Below are 24,241 nucleotides of genomic sequence, written 5' to 3' on the forward strand. Positions count from 1 at the left end.
AATGCTAACATCTTTATACCTATTCCGAACTATCAAAATAATAGTAATCCATGTAGTATGTATATTTATATTAAAATTTTTTATTTCAATTAAATATTCTTATTTTCATATATTTTTTATTACCCATTCTAGGAAATTTGGTAAAGATCCGACTAAAATTAAAGAAATAAATTGTACGCATATGGAGAATGGAGGGTGAATCATCCTCGAGATGAAAGCCTTTGGCTAATCTCTCAACTATCCGAAAGTTTGCCTGTTTGTTCCTCAATCCTCATTCACGAGTTTTCGTGATGACAGCCAAACGTGTTTAGGCAAACGAACCTTCTCAACTTGGAGAAGGTGTATCACTCTGCATTTTCTCCACTGACAAAAAGAATTATTGATGAATTGCGAGGAGAGCAAAACGATTAAGTAAGTTTGTGTTCTCTTATTTGCGAAAGTGGATGAATTTGTCATTAAATCCAAGAAAAAAACTCAATTATTTGAAATAATTAGAACGTTGAACTTAAGTTACTTGATATGTCTGCAGACAATAGTAAATAATAAAATTCAAAAATATTTATTAGTTAAAATAAAAATTATTCTATTTATAACTCGATGCATTTAGTAATTTTAAATTGCAAGACTTTATTTATGAACGCAATTCCTTTTTCTTCTCTTTTTTTTTCACAAAGATGACTAATCACTCGTTCTTGTGTTTGCAATAAGTTGAAATGTGTGATCAATCTGATAAAATAAAGTTTTTGAGCATTTATTATCCATAATTAGCAGCACTGTGAATGTATAAATTAAATGCTATAGGAATTCTAGATGAGTCGAACATTACATACAATTACAACTTTCAATTAATATAATTACACATTAAATGTCTTTAATGCTGAATGCTCATATTTTACGGCAAAATCCTTAAATACCGGGATTTTGAGAATTCCGAACGCTCTTTAAAGAGGTTTTAACATACACAGTTTTGGATCGCAGTAATTGCGAAAGCTTGCAACGTTATACTCTTATAACCGCGCATTTGCATCCACCGTGTAGCGAGAAGGGATGTTCGCCGTGAGCATCATCCGTTTGTTTACGTAACTCGCTTTAACAGAATTTACTGCAACGCGATACCGCCATGCGTTATGCCGGTAATTGAACCGTGCAAGAGGAAAAGCGGAGTACGGAGGTAAGCGGACAAGGTAATGGCCGCGAGATTATGAGAGAACCCTACTCCCATACCTCCCGATCCCAGCTCGGGTCATTCCTCGAATTTCCTTCAGCGGCATAGACGCTGGGATAACAATTTGCAAGGGATGCAAACGCGCCAGATGCCCGCAAGGGTCTAAGGAACGTTTTGAATGGGAATCGATTCTCCGCACGCAGACTCTAGAAGACCGCTCGCAAAATCTGGAATATTGCATTCAGCCTCCATAATGGCGGCGAAGTTAATAGACCGAATAAGATGTATCGATTAATTGTCTTTTCTGGGGCCCTATTCTATAACTTTTAACGACAATGTCGTTATGTGTTGTTGCGCAGCTTTTTTATCGTATAAAAATATCTGCGCAACGACATGAAACGATGTCGACACTCGTTAGGAGTTATAAAATAGAACAATTAATCCTCTGATCTTTTAATTTTGCTTCGAACTTTGCAGGTTTAATTATTAACATTCTGCAATTGTATTCAACTGCCAATTTTAATTATTATCGATAACTCTATCAACATCTAACAATAAGATATATTTAGAATAAGGCCATTGTTTGCAAAAAAAGTTACGTAATAATAATTATAGCTCATATGTATGCAAAATGTTATGATAATTAAAATATATTATAATTATAGCTATAAGCTAAAAGTGAAGTTCTAGTTAATTGTAGCTTCTAAGATATATAAAGTATGATCAAAATGAGATGAATAACGTAATCAATTTAAAGATCGGAGCAACAGAGAGCTATATATGTTTCGAACAATTGCTTATTGTTAATTAATTAAAATACAAAATAAGTGTGAAGTAAAATAGAAACTAATATAATTATCCCATTTCCATTAAACTCCTTTGTAGTTATGAAAGGCATAATTTGGGACTGTATCTAAAGGACTGGCTTATTGAACTGAGAGAAGGAAATCGATTGTTCATGGAGATTCCAAAATGGAGAGTGCGCGAAGGATCCTATATGATCCTGATGGTTACCACCTACCTCCTATAATGGGCATTCTAACAATGAAATATTATTCTGTAATACATTTGAAGCTACTTCGAATAGAACCAAACGAGCTTAGAGAAGTCTCCTCCCATTCGAATAATCGTACCGTTCTATTTTTTGCAACCTCGATTCAATTTCCCCGATTATTCGAAACTTTCGAATTGGATGAAATCTCTGATAAACTTACCAGTAAACTCCGATTCGACATAGTCCTGATTGTTAATTCAACCGCTTGGTTTCCTGAACTTAGTTACAGAATATAAATTAAGACTTTGAGAAGTCGCTGGATACGTTGCTCGATTAATAGTGATTCATGCAATGAAAATTGCAAATTAATAATAACTGAAAACTTTTTCGATTAATATGAAGAATCGATGTGAATACGAATTTTCGAATATTTGTTATTTAAAATCAAACAATAAGAGTATGTATTTTAATAAGTAATGTAAGAACTTTACTTCAGATATCTCACAGCTATACATCTATAGAGGTCATGGCAATGTTGGATGTGTTACAGTTTTAGGATGGTCGTTTTTGAAACACCATGAAATTAATTTCCTCGAATTCAGGGGAAAACGTTTTTTTAATCATAACAGTGTCGAATGCATTGAAATATGATGCCAATCAATAATACTTATTTTAGCAATAAAACTGAATCAATTAATTTTTTACCGTGATTATAATTAATACTTTATTAAATATTTTCATAACATTTACCACAATATTTACGATAAATATTTCATAATATTATGAATCTTTATGAGCTGTGCAATCTAAGATCGCAAAAATATTTAAAAGATATTTTAATTAATACTTTGTAAATATTTTATAAATATTGTGTGCTGTTTAAGTAGATAAGTACATATTTATGTTGATTTTGTCAGTATTATGATTTTCCAAACAATTCTGAATAATTGTTAACTTAAGAATAATATGGGCTAGTCTCGTTAATTCGAGCTGCGTTCCATTATTTAACGCTCACAATGTTCCTGGGATCATTTCATCCTTGTCATTTATCAAATGTTAAACAAGGATAAATGATGCTCGCGATCGTTGCAAACGTTGAGTGATTTATATTAGATAGTAAAACTGACTGATTCAGTTAAACTACGCAAATTTCTATCAGGAATGTATTTCTTATTTTAGAGAGTTAGCTTTATTCAAAACTGTTATTCATTCCTAATTCATAATTTTCATGTCGATTATTCATTACTTTACGAAAATGTGTAATCATTATAACATATTCATATACATATCTTTTATATCGGCGTCTATTTTTATCGCGTTCTGAAAAAATATCAGGCGATGGTTTATCAACGAAGGATTGGGAAGCACGATGCGGTGCAAAGGTCTTGAAGCCTCACGGATGCGAAAAAGTCAATCGTAAAATATTTCGTTTCACGGCATAGGAGTATGCGTTCGTATCTTATATTTACTGCGCTTTGCATTTCAAGCCTGATATAATATTTGTTGTATGTCGAATGATATATATCCCAGACAGCACATAATATTTATAAACTATTTATATAAAATATTTATAAAATTTAATTACAAAATATTTCGTAAATGTTTTTATAATCTTAGATTGCACAGCCTATTCATCATAAATATTATAATAAACATTATAAAATATTTAATAAACATTATAAGTCAGATAAAAACTTAATTAATTTATCTTATTATAATTAAATTAGTTTTATTGCTAAAGTAAGTATTGTTGATTGGCATATTTCAGAATATACACTACAAATATGATGAAAAAACGTTTTCTCCTGAATCCTTATTAATTTTATCAATCATCCTTCGATTATAAACATATATAAATATTCAGTGCTGGATATGTAGATATATGAAAGTTATCTTCGTTCGTTTTCTTATATAATTATACCATTATGATTAAAGAAAAATGAAATAAAGACATTTGGATTAATTATATGTATATCGTTACTTAGAGCGTATTTTTGTTTGCTTTGTAAGGTCTTTTTTGTAGATTCATTTATCTACTGCCATTTATATTTTATAACAAAAGCATGATACATATTTCTCTACATAGGGCATTAGAAAAGATGATAATGAGAGTATAAGTCGGTCGATATTATCTGTGCTATCCCGGCGCGTAATGATAATTAATAACCGAGGAATGTTGAGTATAATTAATTGTCGGGAAATAATTAATCGCGTATCACCGTAAAATAAACATGATTGAACCGTAATTTATTATCTGCGAACTCTCTCGAACGAATAAATATTAAACAGTGCGAATTCCATAGAAAGTCCGTTAATTAACTATATGAATATGTACATATAAAATAAATAAATTTTTTTATGTTAAGAATATATATATACAAAAAAATGTTCTACTAATAAGCGGGGAATTCTTGTTAACATTTCCTTTAAGTAAAAATCTTATATATGCCTGTATCTATAACACGTATTTATCTATAAAAAAGTGAACGTATAAGTTATGATCAGGCGTAAATTTCTCTATAGAAAGTTCCATTATACTAACTTGAAAAGCCTCTTGGAATAAGAGGATATGCTAAGAGGTAAATACGCGGTCTCGCTACGATATGTACGCGCTACTCGTAAGAAGAAAACATCCAAGAGTTCATAAGAAGACATATGCAAATCAGGATTGGAGAATCTTCTGAAGATTCTAAAGTTATTTTAGAATATTCTAGGCCTCTCAAAGATCTGCTTTTTGCTCATTTTGAAACATGGTGCTAATTAATAATATTCTAACAAAATTGTAGAATTAACCGTTTATATCAGGTTCTCTGGAAATTCTCCCAACAAAATTCGTGGGCAGGTAGAGCGGACTAAATTAAATCGAAAGTTGAATAGTAATCAATAATTGTCACAAATATTCTGTGCTGTTTGGATTAGAGTATTTTTTTAGTATTCACGTAAAAATGATTTCTAGACTTTAAAATGTGTTAAATAAGGCAATCGTGATCTTCCTTTATAGGAATGTAAAATGTATCGCAACTTTACTAGCGCTATTATCGCGGGAGCATAACGTGCGCGAGATGTTAAACATAAAACGTAATACAACGCCGTCGACGTTGACATCGACATCGACGCCAATGTCGATGTCGACGTCAACATCAACGTAGACATCAACGTCGCCATCGTCATTCGGCTTTAATGCACATCGCATTGTACGTTTATACCTGCCCTCATTGCAGCATTTATGGATGGTCTTGCGATTACACAGAGCAAACGGAAAAAGTAGCTCGGTTGACGTTACGAGAATCTTCCTTGGAATATTACGATTTTTTTTTTATTCGTATATTTATTCCTTCTTCTGTCTTTTTCATTCGTTTCAATATTGTCGAAAAATTCTATTTGGAAAATTTTATTAGATATGAAGTATGATAATTTTACCTTTTTGGGATTACATTTGTAACGAACTGTACCTTACTCAATTTGACGTTTGGTTTGATTGGTTCGATTTCGGTTCGCCCTAATTCGATCCAGTTACTATGCAATCGGCATAACGATTGGTGTTGGCATGCCAACAATAGTACTCTCGAGTCACCTCTATATAGGATTTTGATCCCTCATTAGCGCGTTTAGTGCATTTTATGATCAAGTAATGTTACGAAGGTCAGAATATATATTAATTAAGAAACTGTAAGTCATCGTATAAATCACTTTCTCTAACTATTTCACATTAATTTAACTTTAGCTGTTATATCTAATTATTTTGAACGATTTTCACGATTTCAGTTTTACGATAAATGAGAAATCAAGCTACTTTTGAGGATAAATATACATATATGGGGGAAAGTGGGATAATTGTGCGCATTTTGGTTTAGCCTTTTTTACTTTTTGCTAAATACAACATTATCAAATGAAAAATGGTTCAATATGAGAATGCATATCGATAGAAGAATGTTTACAGTTTGTATTTCCGTATTTATATTGACTTGAACTTCAAAAATCACATCACAGCAATGAATTCTCCTTAAGTGCCACAATTCCCCCACTTTCCCTTATATAAGAATATACACGCCATTAATTTGCATTTAAGATGGAAATTTTCCAGCAACGATTTATAATAATAAAATTGAAACATGGCCGCGGGCGACCCATTACTTAAATAATTCCGAGCGGACAAAACAGAGCTTTCATCGCTCAGTTTCCAGTAACATCGTTCGCGCGGATATTATTATCCAAAGAATGGTCGTTCAGGTCGCACGGGGAGAGTAGTTCGGAGGGAGGAAGGTTCGGTTTCCTGAGTAAACCCGAGGCTTTCCTTTCGACGAGCTTTCGGTATTGTACCCGGACGAGCTCGCGCACGTAAATACCATGATTGATGAGATAGAAACAGCTCTTGAATTGCCCCCTTTCCTGGTCGCCTCTCTCTTTCTCCTACCCTCACTTACCGACCATCCGCGAAACCAACCATTCCAGCTCGAAGTTTACAAGGAGGCCACAATGGGCCGAGCAGTGCCGATTTTCCGTGCAACCCCTCGCGATGGGCACTTAACACCCCATCCATCCCCGGTATTGTTTGATTGTTCAATGGCACGTGCTACGATTCATCCCTCCGCTCCCGGTCGCTCTTGGGCTCCTCGGCGTGGCATGTTCTTTGAACGGTTCTCTTGCGATTCACCATTATAGTGAAGCAGAGCTCGCCCTTGGAGATCCTCAGAGACTTTCGAGCATTTTTATAGATATTCACAGCTCTTCAAAGAGCTTGAAAGTATCTTTGGGGATTCTCATTGGGAATAATATATACTACAGTTTCTATAAATTTTTCGCCACACACACAGTGTACAACCAGTTTAATTAATAATTTAGCAATGATAAGCAGGACCTTGGATGCTTTTCTCTCCATCGCATTTTTCTGCGTCGAGATTGTCCGGAAAATAAATAACAACCTTAAGATTTTCTTTATGTATTACAAATGACAGAAATAAGAAACAAATGAGAAAAGAAATTAAAATTACATTTGAAATCAAATAGCCTGTATATTAAAACTTTGATATCATAAAACGGATTAGCTTTAACGTACCTGTGTTCCTTTTATATGCAAGAAGCTTGAGTTTACAGCGTAATCTATTTCAATACTGTTCATTACGCAGTAAAAGAATTGACGGAATTGTGTAATTAACTAAATGAAGATGCACCGGCCAAAAAGCTAGTCGCTTTCCTGAATCGAGCTAATTATGGAACGTTAGGGTGCATGAACTGTAAAACCAGGTATATCAAGCCTGGTACACTTGGTTAATTGAGTAGAAACAGACTGTCACGGTGTTGATACGCCCACAAAACCACTTCCGCAGGATGTCGATGAAGTAACTGCTATAGGTATAAATACACTCCTGGGATCTTTTAAAATCGCAAATTAACAAACCCTTGTACTCTACAAACTGTCAATTACAAAGTACTTTTATATCTTCGTTTATTTTACTTTTGACATGTTTATTAAACTTAAAAAAAATAATAATGCTAAAAAAATACTAATTTAAATACATTTCTGACATAAATTGGATGATTCGGAACGATCGTTACCGAAAAAAGTAACAGCGTTACAAGTAACGTATTACTTCTCAATTCTGATTATAATAACACTTATAATTTTAAAACTAAAGGAATAGTTATTATTATGTTGTTCGAAAAGGATTGAGGAAAGTACTCGAGACTTCAATTTAACTGGCAAGTCTCCGCTCGATGGCTACTTGAGAGGTCGAGTGGGAATAAAACGTATTGCAATGGGAGATCAAAGATGAAGATCGTCGATCGAGAATGTGGCAGACGTGTGTATGTGTCGTACATTCACGTCCTGTGTGCAATGCATCGCCATTACCGTTCGAAATCTAAAACGCCTACTGGGACACCGCAGAATTTTTATTCAGAGAGCATCTTTAGAGATGGAGATCAAATTAGATCCCGAGACGTCAGATCAAAATATACTTATTCCCCTGCGCGAGCTCTTTCATCCATCTTTTCCCTGCCCCTTTTATTCCGTTTCAATTTTAACAGCAAATATCACGGAGTTGTGATATTACGTAAATTTACCGGAGATTGTTACAATATACAGTGATAACAATATTGCATTTAGAAGAACGTTATTTTCACATTATTCTTTTATCTGTGAAATGTCAATTAATGTTTAAATTTTTGAATGTTTCAAATTTTATACCGATGGAAATAGTTGTCACGAACATTTGGCGAAAAATATGAAATATTTCACAAATATTTTAAAGGTACAAATAAAACCATGTTTCACGTACAACATCACGCATATCAACGTATGTGCACACATACACGCGGGCACTGAATCGTGCTTAAGTCATATAATGTCATAACAATAAACATTTATAATTTAATAACATTAATTAAAATTTCAAATGTGTTACCTTATCACTAACGCATACTCGACAAATTTTTTTTTCCTTTAGATACATTATATGCATTATTCGTACAATAGGAGAATATTATAAAATGTGTAATATCGCAGAAACATACTTTAACATTATTTACACATCATATTATTTCCCATGTAATTTAATTAGAAAGCACGGGAGATAAAAAGAGAGAAATTTGCGAGAAGGTAGCAGAGGTGAGATGATAGCGCAAGAAATGCGAGCAAAGGATGGAATGAGGGTGGATGCGGGAATGAGCCGGGGCTGGCTCGAAGTTCCCCGGGAGATGGCAGGAATATACCCGTAGAATTGCACGTGATGCGAAAATTCGTTTACACGCTGCGGGGGCTGGCATCCCTATAATGTCTACCAATGCCGTGCATTCCATTCTGCTTGGATGACGCGTATACTCGAGACTTTATATGCGTGTACGTATTTCACGCCGGAATAGAAAACGCTATCGATTCTGCGCCTACCAGTCGATAATTTAATACAGGATTTAGTATTGTGGAAATTATCGGTGTCGAAGTTACATGCGATTCTCTTCGGTTCGCCCTGTTAATTGCGCACTTCGAGTAAAAATTTCGTGAAGTCGAAATAGTAGCTCTTAAAAAGACAATACTTTTGTACTGTTTCTTTTTCTTATCGTTCAAGAATAATCTTTTTTCGAAACATTCGTAATTAAGTTATTATATTTCAATGACGCAGCGTAATTTTTCTTTCAACCTCTATTACTCTTTATCATTAATTTTACATATGCGAAGACGACGTTTTTTTCTTCTTCAGTTTTTTCAAAAAGGTTTTATTGTATAGGAGTATTATCTCTCTCTCTTTGAAGACATTAATTAAATTATCATAAATTCTTTTAACTTTTACTATTTCCGGCTCTTGTATAAATTACATCTTTGCTTAATATCAGTTCCGAGTTGGGGGTAAATATTAATAAGAGAAGACCTCCAACTCAGAAATTCAAAAAATTGCGCTATCCGGCAAAATTGGACCTTTTCCTTATCAAGAGTATAAATAGTCATTTCTGATGTATTTTTGTCTGTTAAATACAAATTCGTTATCAAAATTTTGCTATCATGTCAAAATTTTGAAAATAGCATCAAAGGAGCGATAATTTTAAGGATTTTTAAGGGTTAATTTTGCAGTACTGATACTAAATTAAGAGAGTATTAATTTTTAATTTTAAAATGCGTTTTTATTTGTTTTGATATGATTTTTCAATTTCAAGATGTATATCAATTTGAATATTGCTTTTCCTATATGTAAATGGTAATTTATCTGTATTTATTTTATTCTGAAATTGTAAGATTTTAAATATATATATATATATATATTCGTAAATTTTTTTCTCGTGTAACGAGCTTTTGCATTTGCGCATATCTTTCTGTTTTCCCCGAACGTAAACATTATAATTAAATTTCCCTGGATCTAGTTGGATTTTCCGTGACTTGTCGATCGTTCCGTATCGCCCTTTACGGAGAGATGAATACGAATGGCGAGTCAACGGGGCGTACCTGTTGGTAAGCAGAAACGCAATATGGAATATCGAATGCACTGACTCGGCTGTCTCGGCCAGACATTCCCGTAGTTCGGCCACCGGATGCATCAAATGCACCAAATGCAGCGTGATAACGTCACTCACAGGATGTAGGGTCGGTAATTCGGCAACGACGTGAAAGGGGTGACACAGGGTAGGGGGATAGCTCCGCAACCGCCCAATCCGCCGCGAGTAATTTTCGAAATTGGTCTTCCAGGGCGACAGTCGATTCAATGCGAAATGATCGCTCGTAAAAAATCGAGAACGGGGTGAGGGTTGTGAGTTGAATAAATCGTTATGATGGATGAAATACGGCGTATCTACAGGAGATCCGATGTGTACCGAGGAATAGTACATACCCGACAGTTTTACGAAAGGCACATTGACGATTTGTACAGCATTTTTATGGGAACTTAGTGGGAAATATATGTACCGCGTACCTTCGGAGCACCGCAAACTTCGGGACTGATGTTTAAATTTCCGGAACTTCGCTATTCTTCGGAACTTCAAATTCATAGATCTGGAGAGTTTATAGAATTTGTTACCTCGGATATGTCTTGACGGGCGAGCTTTTCGAGGTATTCACTGTGGTACTCTATGTATAACATGGTCGACGTGACTGTATAGCGTATGTCTCCTGAAGTTTGGAACCGTTTTTGTTCCAGGCTACTTATCCACACCCCATCATTCACGGCTGCACGTCTGCTCAGCGACGCCTGAGTGTACATCTATTATCCATATAGAGTTACGCCCCATTAATTATCATATAAGTATTCGGATGTTGACATTGCGAATAGTCGGTACTCACCTCATTCTCGGCTTTTGTCGTGAAGACTTGTTTATAGACGATGGTCGTGCTGGACAGCTCTAGTCAAGCTTCAGAAACATGCACACTGCGCATCCTTTTCCGACCTCGGTCCTGCTGATCTTGTGCACGTAACAACCAATCAAGGATTCTTTATGCAAAGTAAAGGAGAGATGCAAAGGGCGCATCATACCAGATGCTCCAATATTAGGGATCCCAAAATTTCAGTTAAGGTATAACTATTCTTTATTGTTTCTATCTGAATTAATTCCAATTTAAGTTTGTATATGCAAATTATATTCATTTATATTTCATCTATAATTCATGGAACATATTATTATAATTTAAGTTTAATGAAATCCTCGTTGTTTTAATATAAATATTGTATATCGATGAGACATCTTTTACTTAATTGAACGGATATTATATTTAATTTTCTATGGACGGTATATTCATAGTCGGTTCTTATATTTAAGTACAATCTGAAAATGAACTAATCATATATTAGCGTTTTAAGATATATTAGTCACATATTAGCATTTTAAGACATATTACTTAAGATGAAATATAAGAACGGATTATGAATCTCTACCTGCTTCTGATAAAATATGTGCATTTTAGAAAAAAGTTTATAATTTATTATAGAATTATAAAATTCTGTTTGTAGGTTTATAAATTTTTCTGTTTGTTCTATTATCATTTTATAACATATAGTTTGTTTCATTAAAATTTAGTTATGCTCAACTTTTTTAAATATACTTATATTATAAATAAATATAATTTTAATTGTACTGTTTTAAAGAGTCCTAAAGTACTAAATTCATGAACAGATAAAGAGTCAATTTTATTTTTGCCCTATAATACGTTATATAAAGTATAAAATTTATTATATATTCTATCATTAATAATTCCTAAAATATACTAAGCTTATTAATTAAACCGTTCTATTTCATGCATTAAAATCTTTGTAAAAGTTATAACAATAGCCGTGAGAATTTCGTCGATTGCTCGTCGGTTGAAATCAGAGGTTCTTTTGTCCTCACTTCTTAGCTTCTTTGTGAAGAAGACATCCCAAAGGAAGAGGCGTCGAGCAACGTCGGGCACCCAGGGAGCCCTTTTATTGACGGTGATAAACATTTTTATGAACCCCACGCGAATTACTACTTTTTATAACTCTGTCGCTCGATCTGTCGCTTTCTCCAATCCCTAGCGTTTCCTCCTTCGATGTACTCGAAAAGTTTTTCTCCCCTTAAGAAATTTTAACATCACGAAAGCTTGACGTAGCCTTGACTGCAAGAGCTCTAGAGATTCAAACTTTGAAAATGTAAGAATTTTGTGATTTAAATATTTACGGAATCATAAAATAAAGTTAAACGTAAAATTCACCAATTCAATATTAATATCACAATTTTCATCTTCTTGGAGCTTCCCGACATGTTGAAATTTGGATTCTTGAAACTTTGTACTTTTAAATTTTTTGTTTGTACAATGTATAATTATAGTTATTTGAATTATTTTTTATGATAGTTTCAACCATTTATATAGTTACAATAATCATAATGACAATAATATATGTAATTTATATACTTACAAATACCAAACAGTTCTTTTAGTGAGGAATCATTAATTAATATTTAAGATAAAACATAATTTAAGTTAACGATGATATACAAATTCCTCACGATCGCAGATTGTGGAATAATGATCGAGAAAATCGCATTTTATTTATTCTCTAAACAACTTTATTGCAACGATATTGTTGCTGCCATAAAATAAACGAATTTCATTTAATTCAACTTCATGACATGTAAATCCTTGGTTTCCGTGATCCTTAGATCCGGGTAGGATTATACTGTGCCGCTCATAGTCCAAACTGGCGTGCACGATGCGCGCGTTCCATTATAATTGCGCTATAATAGCCATCGCAGATGTCGGCTCGTTAAATTGTTAATATGTCGGAGGGCCTGCCGGAAATTCTCCGAAGTTAATTCTGCAACCTTCTGGCTCTACAAGAGGAGAAGTTTAAAGAAGTTTCGCTCGATTATTTGCTCATCAGAAATTAATATAACGTCCACCAGACACCTTCCACTCCATTGTCTTCTGACCGACGGATTATCGGCTATTTTCTCTAATCCTATCTTTTATCCGTGCAACGGCGAAATTTGAAAATTTTTAGCAATCCTTCATTCTCATTAATTCTTTGTCCTCGGTGAACTTTTAGGCTTCCTGCCTCATTAATTAATTCTGATTCCTTTCTTCGCATTTAGAGAAGAAATATAATGGTAGCAACATAGTGATGACAATTATACAAGATTTGTGTAAAATTAATGTACACAGTATATGTTCAATAAACTGTTTTATAATTATTGTAACTATAAAATAGATTATTTAACTATATATGTACAAGGTGTTGTATCAACATACAGGTCAGTATGACGGATTACCTATCCGAGCAAGTGTACAAGATCGTTTATGAGTGCGTAACTTCGATTTTTATAATAATTATATATATTGTCACTCTTTTACTCTTGTCTTAATCTATCATTCTCACAATCAGTAAGCAAGAAACATTTTGGAACATTTCAGCAACATTGTAGCAATGTTGTAATATTGTCGCTGTTGCTGAAATGTTCTAAAATGTTTCTTGCTACTATGTAGTTATTTTTTAATTATGTGCCAAATTAATTTTTTAACACTCTTGAAACAAAAACCGAAAACTTATATACCTAGCTGTTATCTTTATAGTTGCTACTATTATGTTTTCCTTTGAGTGGAATTCGGCGCTTTTTATTATTTTCCAGAAACACAATTTCAGAATTGGAGATGCTACATATGGATGACACGTAAGGTTCAACGACTTGAGATTCTAGGATAGTCAATGTAAGGGAAAGTTCTAGGAAAGGAGAATGTAGACAACAACATCTTATCACTCAGTAATATCTCGGAGACTGAAAGGAGAATGTAGAATAAGGAGGAGCAAAAGTTTACGAGGATATTGTAATGCAATAGTGTGTTATTCGCCTCAAACTCTCTTTCACATAAAGAGAGTTTGAGGCGAATTCACTAAATTAGCGGTGCAAACCGCGATGGTTGTCAATATATGCATTGCGATATCTGTCATCGCGTTATACATCAATGCTGACGGGTGAGTAATTAAATAAACGATGTACGCACTGGCGTTAAATTAAATTAATTATATGATAAATATGACTTTTCTCCCTGTTTTCGCTGGAATTATTTAACCTATATATTGAAAATCCATGATATCGTGCCAATTACAAGAAAATACGTGTACTCGAAATTTGCGCTTGATATGAAGCACACTATAAGCCATCGAAAATAGCTGTTTAATATTGGAATTGTATTTGTGTTTAAATATTTGTGTGCGCATTTTAATTATTTCAAGTTGGTTGTTTGATTTGTCTGACTTGAAATAATTAAAATTCGTGTACAAATTTCAATCCGGTAGAGAATGAACGAGGGTTGTTTTCCTTATTTATTTTAACAGAATCCATCAGTAAAAAGTTTTTCATCCACGAATATGTATAAATATGTGTAAACATACATAAACACGTACAAATTATATATGAAATATGGCCACATACATATTCATATATCCCTCTTGTCTAAAATTACTTTTTAGTGTAATAAAAGTAATAATAATGATGCGAAAACATTAAAAATAATTAATGAGATAATTTTCGCATTGTTTGTTTCAGAAAAAATTAAGTTGAGAAAAATGAATATAATAACATACGATAAAATTTAAGAAATATTACACCTTTTTCCTATTTTATCTTTTAATTAATACATACAATACAAATTATATACAGGGATATTTAAAGCGTTATCCTTAAACAAGTTATTATCCTCGAAAGTATACGTCGAATAAAAAATATGTTTAAAAGGTATATGGCCTGATAGACTACTAGTAATGGTAAAATCAATTTTTAATGGTAAAATAATATCTTCGTCGGTGACGAGATACTATTAAAATTTATTTAAATACTAAAGTCAAACAAAACTGTTCCCAAATAACTTAGGTAATCGGACAACTTCCAGATCACGTTGGAAACTACCAGTTCTCGTCCGATCACTGAAGTCAAGCAACGTTGAGCATGGTTAGTACTTGGATGGGTGACCGCTTGGGAACACCGTGTGATGTTGTCCTTTAATTTTTTATTTTTTGCCAAGCTAAAAGAAGACCATGTGTTGAGATAATTAATTCATAACATCTCAACATACTGTCTTCTTTTACCTTGGCAAAAAATTAAAAAAAATTAAGGAGTATCACGCGATGTTCCCAAGTCGTCACCCATTTAAGTATTAACCATGCTCAACATTGCTTGACTTCAGTGCTCGGACGAGAACTGGTATGTATGTATTAAGTTTATTTCTGTTTATAATTTTTTAGTAATATAATAAACAATACTTCTCACACAGCACTGAATGTCATCAGAATGTGGCCAGAATGTTACATTTGAAATCTAAAATATTCTGGCAAATGGTAGCAAAATGTCTTATGTCCACATCTAGCAACATTCTGGAGACATTCTGTAATATTCCGGAAACGTTCTGTAACATATAATACACAGCATGGAATATCACTAGAATGTCATCAGAATGTCATCAGAATATTTCAAATGTTTTTTTTACAGAATATTTCATTTGAAATGTTTCTGCAAACATCCAAAGATGTTACATATCTGATATTTTATTTGAAATATTCTAGAGACATTCCATTTGAAATATTATCCATTTGCAATATTTTCTTAATATTCTGTAGACGGTTCTCTTTCAATCTTTTTGAACGATGCGGCGTTTCGATGCGCATAATTTTACGAGCAAAATTTTGTCGCGCAATAATAATTAATTATAAACGTCGGAACATTGATAGTGACGCATTTTATATAACGACGCTCGTCGATTTGATCGAATACGAAGACAAGGACGGTGGAAGAAAGAAGAGCAACTCTCCGAGGGATATACATCTTTGCTTACATTCCGACGCGTTATTTTATTACACCGCCCTAAATTTCCTCCGGAGTAGCTTTCCGTTTACTCAGAAATTTTTCTCCCTTACGATACGATCTATGTGGCACTGCTCTCTTCGATATCTTCTTTTACTACTTTCCAAAATTAGCCCCTTAAAATCGGCTAACAATAAGTATTATATTAAATACAAGACGCTTCTATTATGTTTTTTTACAAGATACGTCAAGTTCAAAGATAAAATTGAATAATTCGAAATGCTTTTCTCAACGGGAGCTGTGTAAAATCATCGTCAAAAATCACGACGATATAGAAACGCGGCGAGACACACACCCTCTTGGTTCAGTCACACTCACCCTCCCGGCGCCACTTCCGCCCTCTTCCGCTGCCGTCGCGACGTTCGCCACCCCTCGTTCGGTGGAGGCGCACGTTTACGAAGGGCCAGTAGTGTCAGTACGCCTCCAGCCGTCGTGTGGATCGAATGCGGCAACTTCGTACTTCCCGCATCGCCAGTGAATGTCGAATTCGACGATCGGCGGATAATTTCGCGCTCAACGTTATGGCTATCCGAAGATCAGGGACATCCCCGTTCGAAGACATGTGCGCGGGCGTGCGCGTGTGTTATTTGTAATGAGCACCGCGATGTGATCAGTATCGCGACAACCGAGCGTCCTTCGCTCTTGATCGCATTAGTGACCGTAAATCGCGTTTCTCTAAATCGCGAGCGAGAATAATAAGCAACATGGACTGTAGATATCATTAAGATTGAGTTGAGCAACCAGAAAAGCCACGCTCATAGTGTCTTCGTATTATACTTTGGAAGGTGGGTTCAAATGCCTGTATAGTAACATTGCTTTCCTTCGCGAGCTCGTACATTCTCAGATTGTCAGCGTCGAAACCGAATATTTTCATTAAATTTTGCCATCGAAGATAATTCTGATTTTAGGATTATGTCATTTATTAATGTTGATATTAAGAAATGATAATATTTGAGCTACCTTCGCGCGAAATCTTCGAAGATAGATATGAATTCTTCCCTTCCTGCAGAACCATATTCCTAAGCTTTAGATTCTTCGTTAATCACAATGTCTACGTGCTCGGCTTGCGATAATATTTCAGTAATTCCGTGCTACAGTAATGTGCGAAGTCCAGAAAGTCCGATTGTAAAGAATAATCCAGTTGTTAATACAATTTGTTAATATTACGAATAAGCGAGGGACGAGCAGAATTTAAAAAAACATTTTCAGAAAATGCTTTGTGAAGTTTCGTAAATAAATTTGCTAAATCCATACGATTACGATTTTCGTGGTTTCTGTTTGTATTTTAAACCGGAGAATCCTTGGCATTGATTCGTTTCCTTTAAATATTGGTTGATCGTCCGACTTTATATTGAGTCGTTTGCCTCAGTTTCTCTCAAATATTTACCTACCAACTGTTTGCAATTTTCGGGTCTATCTTTAGATTTATCTGGAACTCTTTTTCCGATGTAACCCTGTACGATCGTTGTTTTTCTTCACTTCTTCAAATTCTTTTTCCGAAATTGGCGATCTTAAGATTACGTCACTCTTCTGGTTCTTGAAACCAAAAAAGCTTAGCTATTTTCAAACACTGAATAATATAAAGGAGATTTATTTTACGTTCCTGATTCTTCTTAGATTTTTTCATATTTAGGATTTTGATTCCTTAAATTCTCAAAATATTGTATTTTAAAACATTAGATAACCACATCAATGCGTCTGTAGAATTCTGATATCCTTGTAATAGTTTCTGTTATTGAAAACCAATATGAAACATTTTTGTATGATGCATTCTAATTTGGATTGAACATATTCAAATCTTTAAGTTTATTTGTTTTTACTCGAATTTTGACAACTTTGCGTTGTTTTACACATTCTGTTATCGGTATCGAAATTTTAATTTTCCGTGCATGATATAAATATGCATTTTAATTGGTAATTTGTGTAGTAGATTCAACCAAAGATATCAATTTAGATACTTATATAGCTAAATCTATAAAATATTTTAGTCGAGATAACCATAAATTTGCGATACTATCATTCTAATCAAAATGCATTTTGCGTGTACTTATTAGTATACCCAAAACACTTCTCAATGATTACTTTATTTTATCTTTAGTCAGATCTTTCTATACATGTACGTAGGTACTGTGACCTGTGAAATAAATAAGGAGCAATGCCTGTACCGGTCAAAGCTATCTTGAGTACTTAAAATAATTTCATGAGATTTTATATGTCACGTTTGTATAGTTTCTCAAATTGCACATCGAATTGATTTTCCGAACTTAGAAATGTAACTACAAATTTAAACATTTTTCAATTTTTTTCCATTTACAGAGTAAAATATATAAGAATTAATTACCACTCAAGTATTGAGAAACAAAAACCTTGTAAATCAGTATAATTATTTTACATTGACTCTAGCCAATAAAGAACTGTGCCTAGTTTGGATCCAAAGTGAACAATCATGGGTCATTTATTAATCGATAGAGTAGCACTTACAGAAACAAAAGGTTTTAATTGTTAAATTGATCTCTGGTGAATGTATGGATTTTATCTATTTTCAGCTTTCTCTTCCTCAGCTCTTGGAGCTCTCTAAAACTAGAAAAACGTCGTTAAAAAGATCTTAAAGTGAAGAATTTCGACGAAATCGATATTTTATTGATATAAATACATATATACATCGATACATTTTTAGGTATATATTACTATATCGATATCGCGTGCACACGATAGCGTTTTAATTAACGTCTAATAGTAAGTTTATTAATTCCAAGATGTCGACGCTGTTTCTTCGTGTAATCTATTAGTTTCTAACCTCCAATTTTGTCAGTACAGATTGAAAAATGATAAAAAAGATCACAATTTCAAAAATTCGTATCATTTTCTCAAAACAAGTTTCAAGCTGCAGACGTTATTAAAATGATCTTTCAAAGACATCTGTTTTACCGATTAAATAGAACTTACACACAGACGATTGACATGTCATTGACACATAACTGCATATTACTATATTAATACTTCGCGCACACTTATATATAAATTTTCGTATAACGATAGCGTTTTAATCAGCCAACTAAGTCCAATTCTAAAAACTTCACGTTATTTCTTCGTGCAAATTACTAATCTGTGGACTACTATTTCGTAAGTGCAAATTGCACAGTAGCTTTTATATCAAGCAAATGTTGACACGACGTGACAGCTTTAGAGAGCCATATTGAATTAACAATAAGAAATGGTAAAGAAGATTTCCATTTCGAAATTTCTGGTCGTTCGCTCAATATAAACTTCACTTCACGGATACGTATTAATTATTAATCTCGGAAAAGAATTTTCGAATCTGCGTAAAAGAGCAAGCAATTGAAAAAAGAAAGAGCAATTGTTATACAAAAATTAAGCGTTTAATCGATAAAACAGACATCTTTAGGATTAATGCGTATACTTTAATTCTGAAGGATTTCCAAACCTGCAAAAGTAATATATATGATATCGTTCTACGAAAATTATTGCGTTCAATCGATAAAACAAACTTTGGGATCCCCTTAACTGATCTTGCTAGCGCATGGATGTCTTCCCTAATTAGTACATTTTCGCCGCTTGTTCATCTTCTCCCTTGCTTCTCCCAGAGCGAACTCCAGAGGCATCGCTGTCATTACAATCATATCCGAATTTCTCTAACATGACAGCATAGATCGCGTTCAGGGACTTAGCCGGATTACTGAACTGTACCAAATAATTTCAGACATTACGTTTTTGACACAATCCGTTATCGTCGTTATCGCGAAGAGAAATAAGATAAAACCAATGATGGTATAATACATACATACACATACTCTTATAATAACAAACTTTGAATAGCTTTAGCACTCATGACAGAGAAATCATTTTACAAGATTGTGCCAATGGAACATTTTTTTATCTTTTTTTTTGATACCCTGTACAGTCCATGTGTCAATATTGTTTACCCGGAGTCCAATTTTTCCATAAGAAACTGGCTATATTTCTTTTAATATATCATTTAATAGGGTAAGTCAGGTGAAGATGCCATGTCGGGTAAGATGTCATTTGTTAATAATTTCTACGTTTATCCTTAAATAGTGTTAGTGGCACGCTCAGTTTGTTTATTTGTAAGCCAGCAACGATATGACATTCGGTGTCAGTAGTTATTTTCAAAGAATGTGAATTTATCGAGGTAAGTTGAAAAAGTACTGTTTTGATCACATATTTTACACGATATTTAGAATTCACATTAATCTCTCTCTCTCCTTTGTGGACTTTATTTCACAAATACTCAGTAGATTACATTGAAGTTTAGTATCAAGTGAATCTTCTAACTTCTTAAATGCACTTTTAATAGCACATGTTTGATATAGAAATTTCTGATGATATTTTTTCTAGTTGTGTTGGGGTAAGATGCTACTTTTTTGTCGGTGTAAGATGACACAAGAGGCATTTTAATGTAAAGATGTTTTATTTTGGTAATTATTCAGAATAGGTCCCGTAACTTAAAAATCAATCAAATTAGGCTTATCAGACACGTTTTTGCAAACGAACGAATCTGGCAAAAAAAAGTGTCGCTCTGCCCCGCGAACCGAGATATTAAACGTTAAAGTTGACGATTATTCAGGTTAGGAAATCTGTTATAGACACGAAATACTGCGATACGGTAACATTTCTCTGCTCTAATTACACAAATTCTCTGCTATAAACACAAAATCAGTGCTTTAAAAACATATTCTCTGTTCTAAAATACAAATTCTCTGATTTACAAAGAAAACGCATCGAACAAGCCTAATTTTATTTTTAAGCTGCGGGACTATTCTGTATAATTGCCTTTATATTTTTTTAAATAGATATTAATTATTTTTAATTACTTTTCAGAAATGAATCTAGATAATGTCAAGAAAGTATTTGCGAACTACAGACCGCGGCAATTGATCGGAAGATAATTTAAAATTGGCCGTTTCTATGGTTAAAAGAGACTGTAAAACTGTATGGCAGGCTTCAAAAGGTTATGGTATCCCATACCGTACACTCAAACGAAGAATAGCTACAGACAACTTCGAAAAGATTCCTCTTTGACGTACAGGATGTTTGCGAGATTATGAATCGAATTTAGTGCAGTATATACAAAATATGGAAAAAGTTGGATATCCTTTAACAAGAACTTCTTTGCGTAAGTTAGTTTATTCTTTTGCGGAAGACAACAACATTCCTCATAAATTCAATACCCAAACAAAAATGACTGGCTACGACTGGATAAATTTATTTTTAAAGAGACACCCAGTATTAAAAATATGTAAAGCTGAAGGGGTCTCAATTGCTCGTGGTTTGGATATGTGTAACGAAGAAGTAAAAAATACTACAATTTATTGAAGGAAACCTTAATCATTAATAATTTAATTACTAAAACCCCCCCCCCCCCACCCCAGCAAAATTTATAATGTCAATGAAACAGGACTACAGCTGAACAATGATTATGGAAAAGTTATTGCAACAAAAGGAGCAAAAGTAGTAAGTCAAGTCACTTCTGCAGAAAAAAGCGAAACAATTAGTGTTGTGGCTTGCTGTAATGCAGAGGGGAAATTTATCCCACCATACTGTATATATATATATAATGGAAGGATCACGCAAAAAACCTGAATTCGAAGATAGAATGCCAGTAGGATCCTTTATATATATGAACCAAAAATCTACTTACGCGCATGTGCAAATATTTTCTTAGATTGGCTCAAAGAACATTTCTTATCAAGAAAGGAAAATGACAAAGTATTACTCATTTTAGATGGCCATAGCTCTCATTGTTTGGATGTTCGTGTATTTGATTTTGCATCAAAGAATGATATTATTTTGTTATGTCTTCTCAGTCACACAACTCATTATTTGCAACCTCTGGACCGATCATTTTTCAAATCATTGAAATCGTTTTGGAAAACTGCAATTTCTTCGTGGGTTTTCAACCATCCAGGCCGAAGAGTCACAAGATATCAATTTGCTACGCTGTTGAATGAAGCTTGGACGAAGGCAGCTACTACAGAAAATGGATCTTCTGGTTTTAAAGTTTGTGGAATATATCCCTTTAATGAGAATACCGTACCCGAATACGCTTTCGCAATATCAGAAAATGCCTGTCCATCTGACGAGCCAATTCCATCTACGAGTATCTTCGTTAATAATTCAGGATAACTATCCAATATTACAACGCAAGATCCAGAAACTACTCAAGATGACGCTCAAACAGTACAAAGTCAATTTAAAACAAATACTCATCGTTTATCTACAATTGGAGATCAAATTCGAAGATATTAATCCTATATCAATCCTAAGAAAATCAAAACCTAAAAGAAAACAACATGCGATGCTTCTAACATGCCAAGAAAACATTGAAAATATAAAAGAAAGAAGTGAGAAAAGACAAGATAAAGAAAAGAGAAAAGCGTCTGTAGGAAAGAAGAATATAACAAAAAGAAAGGAAAATGTACAAAAAAATAAGGAAAATAGCTCTAAAAAACGAAGAATAATTTTGTCTTCGAATATTCGCTACGACGACTCGACACAGAAAGACGACGATTATTGTGCAATCTGTAAGCTTTATTATTATGATAAAGAAGGACCCAGATGTGATTGAGTAAAGACTGATTGTTGTAACAAATGGATTCACGAAGACTGTCAAGAAAATAAAGACTGTTTAGTTTGTAAGAAATAATTATTTTCTATTGTTGCTATTGAGAAGAGTTGCATACTTTCATTTTTTTAATACTTGGAGACTTTATTTGAAGAATTCTCTATTATTGCTGTTGAAAAAGTAGGGTACCTATATTTTATTTACTACCTATAAGAATTTTTAATTTTAAGAAAAAATAATTCTTTATTTTTTTGGAATAACTAGTCTCTGTTGTTGAGAAGAATAGCGTTGATAAAAATTTTTATTCTTACAGATCATATATTGTGTTTTATTTAGTTGCGATATTAGGGCATCTTACCCAATAGATTGGGTAAGATGCCACGTTATAAGGTTTTTATTTTTTTACTGCGACGTAAAAGTCTTATGAGATACATGTATGTAACTAAACCATAATAAATAAAACTAATGAAACTTTTCATTGGTTCTATATTCTTTTACGTATCGATAACGGTTAAAAATATATCGCGATCCAAAGTTAACATGGCATCTTCACCCGACTTTACTCTATATCTTTTAATATATTATTTCAATATATCATTTAAAATCGTACATAAACAAAAAAAAAGGCTTCATCATATTTATGTTTATACATATATTGTAAAAAGATATTATAAACGTATAATCATATACATAAATTATATGTAACAATATTACATTTATCACGCATTTGCGTTATTGGATACATAAGAAATTTAAAGTAAAATTTCTATCTAAAAATTGAAGGATGAGGAATTTTTTGAAAAGTAAGTCTTCTTTCAATGTAAAAATTCCTACAAGAAACATCTATTGCTTGTTGATCAAAAAATTTGTTAGTGATATTATTAAACAGGTCTTCTTGCATATATTCAAGTCACTACACGTCAGCACCCTCGGATATATTAGAAACATCGGATTTTCTCATATAATCGTGAAGGTTGGAGCACATCTCCTAGTTCCTGCCGCTATTCACCAGGACTCTATGATTCTGTCCAGGATTTAGGACGAGCGATCGCTCGTGACAGTAGAAAAATATCGCGCACAGCGCTCTCCGCTTTTTCTGCTCGGAGGGACGATCGTCTGACACTGACACGTCGGTAATGACTTCAAAGAGATGTACAGGACGGTTTGAATTACGGATATGCCGCCGAACCGCAAATTTCCAATCCCTCCGTTCTCAGAACTTTTCGCTCTATCAGGTTTTAAATATTTCCTCAACGGCGTGGGGTACTCGTCCGTATTTCTTTAATGCCGCCATTATTACAAGGAAAATAGAAGGCTGTATTTCCCAAAATGCAATGGCACCGTCAAACAGCGAATGTTTATTCACTATACCGCCGCAATGCGCTCAGAATAAATACGATTATTTTATTATAAAGAATTACACGGTCCAGGAGAATGTTTCGTGTGCATGCGTACAACAAATTCTACATTACGCGGAAATACATCTTCTAACACAGTATTTAAAAAACTACTGCGTGCCTCTCGGAAACGTTAAAACATTCGTCTACCGCAAAATCGTTCTAATGCAAAGTAAATATTTTCCCGCGCGACGGGAATTGTTTTGCGCGAAGCAAATATTTTTCCGCGCGACGCAATCGTTTTAAATTGCATTCTTCTCTCTCTCTCTCTCTCTCTCTCCCCCCCCCCC

The 24,241-nt window shown here is 33.7% G+C and overlaps 1 protein-coding gene across 1 annotated transcript in view; it reads left to right on the plus strand.

Moving 5' to 3' along the window:
- Nucleotides 1-16,380: 16,380 nt before the first annotated feature.
- LOC108768595 (uncharacterized) overlaps nt 16,381-24,241 on the plus strand; it is a 126,173-nt gene continuing 118,312 nt past the window's right edge. Inside the window, exon 1 of the mRNA XM_018519077.1 lies at nt 16,381-16,735. The gene's annotated coding sequence lies outside the window, so the exon portion shown is untranslated. The remainder of the gene's footprint in view (nt 16,736-24,241) is intronic.

The sequence above is a fragment of the Trachymyrmex cornetzi genome, unplaced genomic scaffold, assembly GCF_001594075.2.
Source record: "Trachymyrmex cornetzi isolate Tcor2-1 unplaced genomic scaffold, Tcor1.1 scaffold81, whole genome shotgun sequence".
Classification (NCBI taxonomy): Eukaryota; Metazoa; Arthropoda; class Insecta; order Hymenoptera; family Formicidae; genus Trachymyrmex; species Trachymyrmex cornetzi.